The 14,535-nt window shown below is 27.3% G+C and overlaps 1 protein-coding gene across 10 annotated transcripts in view; it reads left to right on the forward strand.

Annotated features, from left to right (window-relative positions):
* The first annotated feature begins 1,496 nt into the window (after nt 1-1,496).
* Nucleotides 1,497-14,535, forward strand: part of LOC116767871 (small conductance calcium-activated potassium channel protein) — a 101,045-nt gene continuing 88,006 nt past the window's right edge. For all 10 annotated transcript variants that reach the window (XM_061523468.1, XM_061523469.1, XM_061523470.1 and 7 more), the window contains exon 1: nt 1,497-2,074. The gene's annotated coding sequence lies outside the window, so the exon portion shown is untranslated. The remainder of the gene's footprint in view (nt 2,075-14,535) is intronic.

The raw sequence follows: 14,535 nt of genomic DNA on the forward strand, positions 1-14,535 counted from the left end.
TTACGTTATGAAAAACCTCCATGGCGTCGGTTAGTTGTAAAACACTGCCGCGTTTATTTTTTGCTGGCTATGCTGTGTACCGAACTTTCAAAATATGAAATTTTCAGATAGTTTATTTGTATATGTCATAAACACAAAACGAACGAATGAACACGTTTTATAAGCAGTAATCCGCATGATTTTTTTTTACTTAGCTTCTACGCTTTGTCTTATAATATTATTTTGAAGAGTTAACAGTTTTAATAACCTGAATATAGGAAATATTATTTAATCAAATACAAGTTTCACATAAGGCTTAAATATTTCAACATTAAATCTCATTGTTGTTTAACAAAGATTGACTACTAAAATGTCATTAGATTAACAATAAATGTTACTCAATAAATTAGGGATGCTGGAATCCAGATGTAAATTGAATTATATTAACTTCATACAAGTAAAATTTTGTAGTCTGCGGTGAAGGTTAGCATTGTTTTATATCTGTAAAAATAAAACAATAAATACAGACGATACAAAAGTTTAATCTATGTAATATTTAATTTCGGTCATGTGTTTTTACACTATATTATATAATATTTTATATTAAATTTAAAAAGTTTTCAATGCCATATTTACAAAAGGTTCCACAATACCTGATAATTTCACGAGTTGCAGGTTGCTTTTCTGGTTATTTTGTTTGAAATGTTTACTACAACTGCAACTTTTCCATGTTTAGGGAGTTTACTTTACTTACATGAAACTGAATTTCTATTATTAATTACAGTAGATATGCATCAAAATAAAGTATATACATATATATTTTCCAGTTATTCCACTTTTAAATATTATATTGATATAACTGTATAAAGGTATTTCATATGTAAAGTATAATACGTAACTGTGTTTTGGTTTTATATTGTTTTCAACTACAACAACGCTAATTTTAAAATGTATATTTTAATCTTTTGACCTATTAAATATTTTATTCATATATAGGAAGTGAATAAAATTATCTTTCTAGATATAATAATTACTATGCTAATGTAGAGATTAAATATAAATATTAAACGAATGTAAAATTTTAATAGTTATAACTCGGTTCACATTATTTCATAAAGTAAAACAGCATGGGCGAAGTGGTTGTGATTGCATTAGGCAGATTAAGTTAAACGATGCTTTGATCGTTATTTCTGCAAATGTAATCTTTATTACTACAAATATTCATATGATATTTTTTTGCAACTTCACTCAGAAATTGTGTTTAAAATGATTCAAACGAACTTTCAGTTGACAATTGCATGTGCATTTACAAAAACCGACTGACTGTATGTTTATTTTGATAACACATCACCTATTCTTTGGATTTTCACAAGCGAAGTGTTCGTTAGGAGACGTAGTTTAAAAATAAAGCCATCCCTTTCACTCTCACGCATAAATCAACTAATAGAGAAGTCAGCTTTTTCACACAAGAAGCGACAATTTCAGATGTGCATGAAAGCTTTCAGTCCGCGCTCGTGCGGCAAGGCGAACGGATGTGCGTTTATCGAACAAATCGATTAATCGCGAAATGTTTTAAGCATCGCAATTACAATAAAAAAAATCGGACGCCTCTGTCACGAGCTTTGTTCAGCTAAAACAACCGGACAAAATTCAACTAGATATTTCCACCTTAATCAGATTTAAATAGCACTGACGCCGGGTCGTAAGTGGACGTGTATGTGATGTTTTCGATGTACTTATAAAGTTTATATTTACTTTATATAAAAAAATCTTTTTTTTTTCAAAGTATTTTGAACATTATTTGTTTTTATTTTGACGTACAAACTGAATGGTCCAATTTAGTATCATATTTTGAAAATTATTTCCAAGCTGAATATCAAAATCACACTTCATATCAATTTTTCTAATTCTTATAAAATGTTTGTTCTGAAAATTTTTACGGTATGAGGACCAAGTTTTGATTATTTAGGAAATCGTTCAAAGTGTATATAGAACCAATAACTAAAGTGAACTGTGTGAATATATAATAGACATATCGTTTCCCGAGGTTTATAGCAAGAACAACGAAAATTATTAAAGTAATTTAAACTATCAGGTAAGATAAAATCTGAGGTTTCATTACATTTAATTAATTTTAATATGTTACAGGTAAATGAAATTGTTAGTTAGAAATTAAGGGAGTTCGTGGAAGTCATTTTGAAACGTGTTCAAAATATATATAATCATTTATTCTGTACGGGTGCAAATAGCAAAATTATTTCATCTAATTTGTTATTTATTATTTTATTATTTATTATAAAAACATCATTATTATTAGAAAAAAGGAATTATATTAGATTTCAACAGATATTTACTCAACAAACTTTAAATCTTAAAAAAGCACTTGTAATTACGTAAAATCTACGATTTCATTCTTTTATAAACTAGAAACGGATTATTAAAAAAATATAAATATATAAATAGAAACGGATTATTAAAAAAATAAAAAAAAAATATTTAACTTAAAATATTTAACGTGTTATTTGCACAAGCCTATAGAATTATTGTTTAATGACAAACATTTATGATTATTGGTGGATTTACTTGAAGTTGCAAATAATTGATTAAATTATTAAACACAATCTATTATCTAGAAGATAACTGGCAGGACCCTTTTTAATTGGAGATTGAAACGTCGCAACGAGGAGTTAGATTGATTTAACAATCGAGCAAAATCACTTAAAAACTTAGCAAGAAATCAATCAGCGAGTAAAAACCCCTGATTTTAGGATTTTTATTAAGTCTCCAGAAGTTTCGCAATTATTATAACAGCGAGATTTAGTTTGTTTATTTATTAATAGCTCTCTTTTATTTAAGCAAAGATATTCTTCCCTATTAATAAAAATATTTTTTATAGCTTACAAATAATTAAATTCATTATTGTAACAAAAAATAAAATTCCTCCTGTAACATAACTAGTGTTATGTATTGTACTAAAACGATATATGTCTTGGAAAAAAGGTTCTGGAATTCATTAAATCTCATTAATATCGTGGTAAGCTTTTGAATGAAATTGTAAGAAAGATTTGAAAATTAACTCTGATATAAATACCTAAGTTTCAGTAATTTCCTTTAATAATTATCTTTATAATTATTGATAGTATTTAAACTTATCCTTAAAAAAAGCATATGAAATGTTGGAGACAAATTTACGATATCTTAATATTGTTAGATAATTTATTGTGAGGGAAGATTATTTTTAAGAAGATTCAAATTAGTTTCGACGATCTTTCAAAGTGGCAATGAAAGAAGTTTAAGCTGGGATTTATACAAAAAGTTTTCTATTGAATTGTTTAATAATAGAAATAGGTACTCTTATTCAAAGGAAACAAAGAGTTATTAAAAATTATATCTATACTACTATAATTAAATGTATATATATTTATATATGTGTGTGTATATATAATGTTGGATGTTATTTCACTGACTGTATATTTATATTTTCAGCCATTATTTAAAAAAAAAAACAAATTATTTAAAATAAATAAAAAACTTTTAGAAAATCTAATAATATTTTCATATAGCTTGTTTTTATATATTTCCATAACATGAAATGACTACGGAACCTTTCATAATACGCGTTAGATGCACTTGACCGATTCACGATACACGGCATAAGCGATGCGATAGAAAAAAATAATGAGTTGAAAGGTATTTTCGTGGTTTTTACTTCGATAGAATAACTCAAGTGATATAATGCTATATGAAATATCAGAATCTTGGACGGGTTAACAACTATTGTACTTAGCTCGTTTCTTATAAATTTATTGTAAATTTTCAAGATTGAATAATTAATACTGTACATTTAATTAAGCTCCGGTGACTTGAAATTTTTATGATAAATGTGGGCTGATGTTGTGATTTAATTTTAGGAAATTTGCTGTAAATGAGCGGAATTTTGAAATACGTCACGGATAACAAGTACGTTATAATTTTCTATGTGGATTCTGTTTTATTACATTATCTATATTTTTTTTAAAGTATGAAATACATTCTTGGTCTCGGGACTATATGATTTTGTGTATTCATGAAATTATGGAAACGCATTCCAAAGTTCAATACGGCGGTTTTGATTTTACGCTGTGATTGATAATTTGTTCTTAGAAAGCCATTTCAATTTATTGGAAAAAAATTCGAGAATATAAAATATATATTTGAAATTATTTTAGTTTCCGAAATAATTTCAGTAATTGTAAATAATCACATATAAATATAGTTTTCTTCCATGAATTCAGGTAAAAATCTGTCTACGTTACGTAAATTAAACTTTTGTTTATTTATGTTACAAAATTTATATTTTTCATACATTGCTGACAAAGCCTCGTGTTATAATTTTATATGAATGGAAAAAAAGTAATTTTATATGTGAGCCTTATTAACTTTTTCAACCTTGACATTTTGATACAAATATAACGCGATAAGGTAAAATATCTTACGAACATGTTTTTATTAAATATCTGTTTGTGTTAAAGCGCATTTATTAGGCATTATAAATAACCAAGTGCCTAGACAAGGCATGGGTGACTGTTTCATAATTCTTAACTCCGAGATGGTGCTGTGATTAAAGACTGAAATTTATAAAGATATTTGTTATGAAATTATATTCGTTATAACACGATTAATTACAAAACCTTACGTGGAAAGTAAAAGTTAAACATTTTACACAAGTTTTAGATTCTACTTTTATGAATAATAACTTTCCATTTAGAGGATATAAAAATCGGAGGTTACGCTTTAATTTATATCTATATATGAGAATATGAATGTCTATGGGTTTCAATATTCAATTGTAACTGGAAATAGTTTTAATTGATATTATCATTTTTTAATAATTAGAGTTTCGGTGGATTTACTGTTTGCTATATAAAAATCAAAATGCTGGATTTTGTTTATTAATTTCCTATATTATATATATATATGTGTATATATATTCTACGCTCCATTTATGTTGAATGGCTGTAAAAGGAAAAACAGCAAATTTTATTCAATGATTTTTCAAACGTTTTAGTTCATTAATTACGCATGCCGTTTTATAACTTTTGAATTATTTATGTTTGTACTAAACTTTCTCATTCAACTTTAGATTTCGTGTTTTCAATACGAAAGGAAACAAAATTATAAAAAATCTAAGGACTATCAGGGCCATGTAACTTGGAAATAATTGAAAAGGATAATAAAAATGATCACCTTTGTACTTTTCTAAGCTATTTAACATATTAGTTTTTTTTTATTATTATTAAATAAACAGGTAATTTTTCAATAAAATTGTTTCGTATTCGTTAACGATTCTGCTATCTTTCAGTTCTGAATACTATTTAATAAAGGTATCTAATACTTGTTCATAATATACAGGTTTGAGTCATAGATATGTACTTTCCAGTAGTTATTTCCGCCATGACTTTTAGAATAGCTATTTCCGAGCTACAGCATTAGCGGAAAATATAGTGCTAGTCAAGTTTTTATTTAGATGCAATATTCCCGACGTTTTACGTAACCGCTATGTTAGTCTATTTCCGCCTTAATCCATCACATGCACATTCAATGTGCTCGATTTCTATTATGTATTGTGTGATCGCAAATATTACAAGGTAAACGATTTCAATTTCAAATGAAATCTTTTTTTACTTTTTATAGACGGTTCAACACAATTCTTCACGTTTTTGATTTACTGCGCATAAATTTAAGTTTCTCGATGGTATGTTTCGAGAGTACTTACCATATTAAGATGTTTCAGTAGTACTAATGATATTTTGTATGAATGGAGATCCGTATACTTATTTCGTGCATTTTCGTATATTTTACCAACAGCTGAAGTGCTGTTTACCTTGTTTGCGCTAGAGATTTTCCAACTTTTAATTTAGTGCCTAATTAAAAACTAGCTACTTTCTTTATATATTTTAAAGTTTCGTGAGATGTATAATTACAAAAAATATATATGTTTATAAATTATTCTGTTATTACTATAAATCAAGACTATTTTAAATAGAATATCCTATGATTGAATAATATGAAAAATAAAAATGCACAATTCTTTTTGAATATAATAACTAACGTATCGATTTAGTTTTTCTTAAAACATAGATATTAGCAAAGAACTCGATATTTTTAAGCACTATATCTTAACAATGAAAAAAAAAACGAAAGAGAGAAAAAAAAAGGAAAATGAATTCTTAACCTAAAACTAGAATTTATCAAAACTGCGTTTAAATAGTTAATACGCCACTAATTAGTGAAGGTAAGTACAAATTGTTTAAATGTTAAAATTAATATTATAGTATAATTAAGTATCAAGGATGTAATTTATATGGAGTAAGTTTTTAAATTATGATGTACCTTTAAAAATTAGGTAATGACATAAAGAAGAAATAAAATAATTACCGTTTTTGTACCCATGAGACCGATTTGCATAACACGCCCAGTAATCTCATTTACAATGATGAAGACAAATTGAGCGTGAAATAGCGGAACCATAAATGTTGTGGTAACCCTCAGAGTCGTAGACGAGTAATTGTTTCTTAAGGCGTTCTTAAGAGTTGGAAGTAAGATTTCAGAAACTCCTTAAATTCGAAGTTGAAAATTAAAGTTTATATGTAAAAAAATATGATTCCACCAACTGCTTATTTCTTGTTTGTTTGGCCTTTAAATTTCAACGAAATACTTGGTTGTTGTTTTTCTAGTATTAGAATAATTTTGTTTAAAAAAAAACATTTTTTTTTTTATAAGATCCAAGTTAATTCTTGTTTTTTTTTTTGGAAGCTTATAAGTTAATGAGATGACATCTTCATTAATCCAATGTTTATATTGACCAAGGTATCTCTATGTAAATATCAAGAATATACCAGCTCTCACTACAGCCATCCATATTGTAGGAAAGGTGAGATCCAAATATACTGTGCCACACCCAAGAGACAGCCTACAGGAGAGCATGTTCACTCTAACTTATTTGCAAATCTAAAAGGAGTGAATTAGCAAAACGTGCAACTGGAAAGGTTTAGCAATTAAATCTGTTATTTCAATTGCGCCTCTTAATGTTCCTGTATAAAATAAATTATTTAGTGTAAGAGAATTCAGTAAATTATGAAAATACTATGGTAAAAGACTTAAAATTCTGATTTTTAGAAGGGCTTTGAACATCGGATACAAACTCGTACGTGGGACTTTATTAATTAGAATGTTAATTTTTTACATAATGTAACCACTGTCAATGAGATGATAATTGACTCTTTTTGCGATAAAAGTTATACTTCCATTAATAATTTAAAATACTCGTTAGTCATCATCACTTATTTCTGTTTTTTTTTTTAATATATTTTGTGAAATATTAGTTAAAATCGTATTTATTAGTTGTGTTACTTATAACCGTTAAATTTGTCATATACCCACTAACCGCAACTATGTGAAAAAGAAATTACAAGCAAATTGTTTCAATACCGCTTAAGTAATTACTTATTTTATAAATTGTTGTACATCCTTGGTAGACAATGACTAAATAATGTAATAAATAACTGGAGCTAGCCCACAAGCATTAGGCTAATGCTCAATTAGCAAAAATTGGATACGAAAAACATACGTTATATTCTTCTACCCATGTTATTAACTGTTCTCCATTCCTGGTAAATTCATTGAAAATAAAAAAGGAATTTCAATTTAATAGCCCAGCAGCCTACGGCGTCACACGTGATGAATTGTACAATTTATATATAATATTGGAATATAAAGAAATTGCTTCTTTACGTATTGACAAACATATTTATTTCTTTCTATTAACATTTAAAAAATGTAATGAAAAATTTATTTGAACTGAAGCTGTCACAATTGGTAGGAATTTTGTTCTTTTTATCTCCTTTAGGATATCAAAGCTTTAACATCGTTTAAATAACTGCGTAAACTACTAAATCTATTTTTATTAAATTACCTCCTCTTAGTTTCTGTTTGTTTTGTGACAATCTTAAAATGTGGGTATTTTATATGTGTATATATAGAATTTTATTACAAGATCTTCTAGCGTAATCAGTACAAAAAGTATGACACTGTTTATGTTAATAACTGCACTATATCGTAAAAGTAGACCGCTGGAATCTTACCGTTATTAGCACCATCATAGAAGTTCCTTTACTTTTTACTTTCTTATAAACAAGGTGACAAAAACGTGAGAGTTACGCTATCTGTATATATTTCCTAGTCCAATAAGTATAATTTAAATGGTCTACACGTTTGATAAATCAGTATTTTTCCCTATGTACTGGACCATATTAACATCGGGAGTAGCAAAACTTTGTGTCTTATACTTATTGTCAACTATGACCACTTACTATGAGATGGACCTCCCGCTTGTTTTCTCTCTATAGCACTTAAAGGCGTAAAAGAAATTTAATTAAGGAACAAGATAAATATAATTCTTTTTTGATGAATGAAAATATTTATTTCGATACAAAAAATACGTAAAAGCAAAATGGGTGAGTGTAATTGTATTATTTCGATAAAAGACTCCATTAAAATTGTTAGGCTTCTTTTAATACTGTTATTTTTCTAGTAGATTAGCTTTGTCTGATTGGATCTAATTTTCACTCATAAATTCACAATCCTAAGTTATAAAACAACTTAGTGTAAATTAAGTAGGTTTAGCACCAACTATAGTGAATCTATAAACTTAATCGTCCAAAAAGCCAGAAACATATTCAATGTCATTAAACTACGGCTTCTTTTATGATACGAAAAATATTTTGCTCTATCATACTTTTTTTTGTAAAAGAGTCCTAGTGAGAAGTACAAAAATCAGAAACTTATAAAAATACTTATTGTAAAAAAAATATTATATTTAAGTAATATATTGCCACACATTATTATAAATTTAAGATTATGGTAAAGGTTAACATAATATAAAATACTTTTATATCATGCGAACCTTTTTTTCTTTGATAATTAAATGTTTCTTTGTAAGTCTTTTGTTTCCTGTTTGCTTTGCTAATGAAATTAAATCTTTCATCAAAAATTAAGGAGCTTATTAAAAAATATATGTTTAAATCCTTTAATTTTATATACCAAAGAAGTAATATAAATACGTAAATATAAAATAAGACTTAAAAAATTAAGAGAAATACAACTCCAATGGTGAAGTGATAAGCAAACTTACATGTGTGATACATAAAATTGTTTAATCTAAGCCGTGGGCAGTTTATTTAGGCAATATGGTGGATTTCTCAAACGTAGCAAGATAAATCTAAGTCCATCGTCGAGTTTACAGATAAATGTCTTAGTTTTATAGTTGAAATGTTATTGAACAAGATTTGTGTTTGTTTTAGTTTATTTACCGCCTCTTTACATTGAGTTTGAACGCAAATGTGTCCATATAATAAATTATGGCCTTTAATTTTATTATAACACAAATAGTTTAAAATGTAACACAACTCAAAATTAATTGTTGCCCAAGCAAAATTTTGTTACTCTGTATTAGTTTATTGGAAAGCAATAACATTGCAAATGAATCAAAATATTAATGAAGGAAGCACAAATTGTATTTCTTTATGAGTTATTAAAAACATTATTTACTGAAAGACATTGTTTATTAAGAACATAATATCTTTTAAATAAAGCGACTAGTGAGTTGCTAGATGGCTCTTTCAGTACATTTTATCATAATTACATACAAGTACAAATAGTCATAATTTCTCCATATATTTTAAACCTTTGTTACAGCTCAAGTTATTAAAAATTACCTAGTTTTTATCGCTCTCTTAGATTAACAGTAATAAAAAAGCAAACAGATTAAAATAGAGATTTCTATAGATGGAACGGAAAATTCCATTAAGAGCTTTTCAGTTTATTTAATTAGAGAATGCTTCTTTTATTTCAAAATTAAGAATTTAAAAATGTAAAGATTTGAAACGACTGCCATAATTAAAGGAAAAATATTTTAATAGGTCTGTTATACGATTTTCATATGTATGTGTCATTATGGAATAAAATAAAAGAATATTTGAATACTAACGTTTGAAAAAGTTTAGGGTCTCAATGATCGTTATGTTTGTCTAGACAGAAGACACGGAATATCTTATAAGATACAAAAAGAAGTGGTTCCAGTAAAATGAATTTTAGTTTACAGTCTCATTTTATTTCAGACGATATACAATAAACAAAAACATTACTTTGGATATATAACATTATTTGTTTTTATTTCTTTTGACTATTTTCTTTTAAAAGTATCTTAAATTTAAACGATTTAAAAGAAAAACATGTCTCGTATTACTTAACTTATAAGAAAATAAAAGCTTTTATTTGTAAGGAGTCAATTGACCTCCCAAATATAATTAGTTCAAATAGAAACTGACATTAAAAATAATTATTTCTTGTTTTCTTAAATTATTTTTAACAACGACCCAATTAGTTAACTTTCTCGGTTTTCGGGTAATTTATTTAAATGGAACAGATATCAGCAAGGACTATCAGGGTTATTAAAAACCCTGTAAAACGTCCTTGAAGGCTAAAAAAAGAAAACCCATTTTGTTAGTGTGCAGCCTTGTAACAGGCACTCCGCCAGTATAAAGTGATTTATTTAAACTTTCAGAGTTTTATTACTAAAATTCTACTATACTAACGTAGTTCTTTCAAACAATATTATCTCATGAAAATTACATGAAATTCGTATAAGAAATACAGAGAGTTCTATAGGTGGTAGCATTATTTTTACAATCCAAATAGTATATCGTGTGCGCCGTAAGTTTTTCTTAAACATATTTAATAGCTTAACATCTCGAAACTTATATACTATTTATGATATAAATCTAAAATAAATTTATACAATTTGACAATAAATTTAGTCATATTTATATTTATATGAGTGCATTTTTTATAAACCTACTTACGTAACAAAAGAATTTCCACACCATAGAAAAGGATAAGGTGGCGAACAATATAATGTTATTTTTATATACCATTTTCAAAATGTCTCACGTTAAAAATTTATAAATGAAAGCTAGTACTTAAAACTATAAGAATTAACAGAATTATCTGTAAATGGTTGGCGAGTAACGGTTAGGTTTACTTACCCTTAGTAAATACTTAAGCCTAGTACAGTATCACTCTATATCGTACCAGAAATATTTCTTTTAAATAAGTAGTTCTAGATATATAATATTAAGGGCAATTTAACTTAACTTTAAAAGTGTTGTCGTTGCACTTTATACTGACCGCAAATGTCTCCTTATAATTACTTGAGACATCTTAAACTTTGCTCTTTAAAAATATGAAACTTGAGTACAAAATTTGCAAGCTATGCACTTTAAGCGAACTATAAAATATGACAGCTCTTTTTTTATGTAACCCTTACATGTCATTCATTTCTTTTTTTATTAGACATTAATATTCATAAAAGATGAATTTATTGGAGAAAGTTAAATTGTAAGAAATACTTCTTAAAACTTCGATGCAATGGATGATTGTGAACTTTATCATAAGCAGCGTGGTAATTTATTTTAAAAAAAGTAAATTTATTTTTTAAAATAAAATGAGAGATAATAATTATCTCTCAGTATTTTAAATATTGGTACAAGAGTTAAAGTACATATCTCAAACATAAAAAAATAGACGCACATCGAAGTGTGTGAACACACAATGGATAAACCAGGCCACTATGTTCGGTTTCACAAACCCCATATCCTCACTCGTGCAGACAGGTACATACCGAGACTAATCCGCGAGGCTATTATAATTTAAAAAAAAATACCAATTTCAATAGAGAAGATGGCTGGAATTTATCTTATACTTCGGACTACCTCATAAAAAATAATATCCCATGTCCGTGACCACACCGCAAAACCTCAACACGGTGGGAGCAGTCTACAGGTATCCAGAGCGGAACACTGCGAAATTAATAAATCGTTGGCGGTAGATGACAAGTAACAAGACCAACTGATAGATTTTAGAATATTTGCAGCATAGGGTAGTATATCCGAAAATCTTGGTTTTGTTTAAACGAATACTCGCGAAAATCTCAAATATCATTATCTCATACGTTAGTTCGAGTTCATTATTAAAAAAAATACACAAAAGTCGTTATGAGATATGGAAGATTTAAAGTTGAACAAGCGAAATTGGAAGGGAAATCATAAATATTGGACTTATAAAAAATATTCTAACCTTTAGTTTCAATAACAAAATTTTTTGCTGGACAAAGCTTCGCGGAAATCAATCTGCATTATGTTCATTGTTTATTTGGTATAATGGCAAGATTGCTATAAGTGAGCCCAAGAATGGAAATGTAGTTATTATGTACCGGATAGCCCATATGAAGCTCAGACAATCAAGTCAAAATCATAAATATATATATATTACATTTTTATAATTTAATGTGATATTACTCAAAACTTTGCTTGTCTTTTGACTTATTTACTATTAGAGAGAAACTTCATATGTTATTATTCGTAGATGATACAATCGAAATAAAAATAAATTTTCAAAAAAAAATAAGAAATTCATATTTTTTTCTCAAATAATTAGTTTGCAATTAGTTTTATTTTAACCAAATCAATAAGTATTTTGTTCTAGTGAAATAGTAAATTAATGCTGTAAATTTGTACTTTTATTACAATATCGTGATTGATATATAAAAGTGTTTGATATGATTGTGTTTTTCATGTCAAATCTATTAAAACTATTAAAGTTTGAAGACGTTTATACGTTTAAATAAAAGAAACAAATAACAATCCAAGAAAGTCCTTGGTTAGAACTTCCTTTTTTCGTTTATAATTCATGACACCAATTTAGAGCGCGAGTAGAAAATATTTTTACGTCTTAGATTTTCAACAAGAGACAGTTGACCTCGTTTTGTTGGTAGTAAGATGCACCGTTACTTGGAATAATAGAAGAAGCACTTAGAAAAAAATGGTATTAGATAACACTTTACTTACGAAGAGTTTTATTTCATAACTTAAATTTCAAATCGAATTGGAATATTTTGTTTTATATAAAGTATGTAGGTGTTTGTACAAAAAATAAATTATTAAAATATTTAATATATATTTTTTAAAAGAAATAAAGGGCAGTTTTGTACTGTTATAGCAATAAGTAGGGATTTCCAACATAATTAATTGGTGTAACTTTAAAAGTAGTGTTATTATACTTTTTTTCGTATATTTCTTAGTACCGCAAATCCGAATTTTTCAGTGTTTTTGCTCCTACCTAATACATTCCACTTAGTTTCCCTACGGGATCGTTTTTTCTATGTGAAATATATCCTATGTTTTTCTAGCTACCCTTTATATACAATTTCAGCACCAGCTGCGTGAATAAAAAGTCAAGGAAAATAGCCAACCAAACACTTTTTCGTACAATGTTGATCTTCTCATTGTACTGTTTTTTATAAAGTAATATATATTTATAAAATATTAAATAACTGTAAGGTGGATCAATGAGAAAAAGGTAATGAAATTGGTAGACAGAAAAAAAATATAACATTCTCCTTTATTTTCATGTGTAAAAATAAACTTAGCAGCCTAATACTTCACAGATGGGGAAAAAAACGAAATAAATACTAAGACAGACACTCAAAAAGTCATTGAAGCAGTCACTAAAATGAACCTACGAGGAATCACAATGATCAAACAGTCTTCACAGTCGTTTTTATTACGTATGAGGGTCCTCGTATAATCATGATAGGAAATATCCAATAACTAGTTTCATCAGAATAACATTTTGTAGAATAGAGCTTTTACAATGCTCAAGGGCATTCTTAAATAATATACGAATAGAGGTATACTTAATATTGGGCGAAGAAGAGTTTTTCAAATAACATTAGACCCTTTTTTATTATTATTTTTCCAATAATTATCAAGATATATTATTCATACAAACAAATTTTATTAAATTATGCCTAACAATGCACTCTCAAGGGAATATGTCAAGACGTGTTTTATTGGAAACAGCCATTCATTTGTTTTTTTTTATCTCATACGCCAAGTTGAAATCAATAAATTATATGTCCGACTAATGACTCGCTGATTGGCTGACTGGCCTGTTAACCGACTGATTGTTAGCTATATAAAACAAATCGATCTATCCATATATAGGATGTAAATCTTCTCATACATTTAATTTTTCATGCATAGTATTTACATGGGAGATATGTGTGAGAATAACTTTTTTTATTATTTTTGTATGTTAAAATATCGTAATAAAATGGTTTTATTAATTTTGAACTTTTTGATATATCTACTATAGTTAGTATCTACTGTAGTCTGTGCAGGAATTAAAATTTATGAAAATCAAATTAACCTTTTTCGACGAGTTGCAAAGTAGGTATATGATTTTTCTCGAGGTGTGTCTATCTTAAGATTCGAATTATCCCATAAACAAGTATTTTACTTATACCGTTCATAAATTGTTCTTTGTAATCGCTAGATTTGCCTTTTCCGTCTAAATAAACAACCCGATAGCTTTGTGTTCATCCGGGTCATGACCTCCGTGTCACGTTTCAGCGTCAATGACACAAGTTATTAATCCAGATTGTAACATTAGTCACTA

The sequence above is a fragment of the Danaus plexippus genome, chromosome 19 (assembly GCF_018135715.1).
Source record: "Danaus plexippus chromosome 19, MEX_DaPlex, whole genome shotgun sequence".
Taxonomy (NCBI): domain Eukaryota; kingdom Metazoa; phylum Arthropoda; class Insecta; order Lepidoptera; family Nymphalidae; genus Danaus; species Danaus plexippus.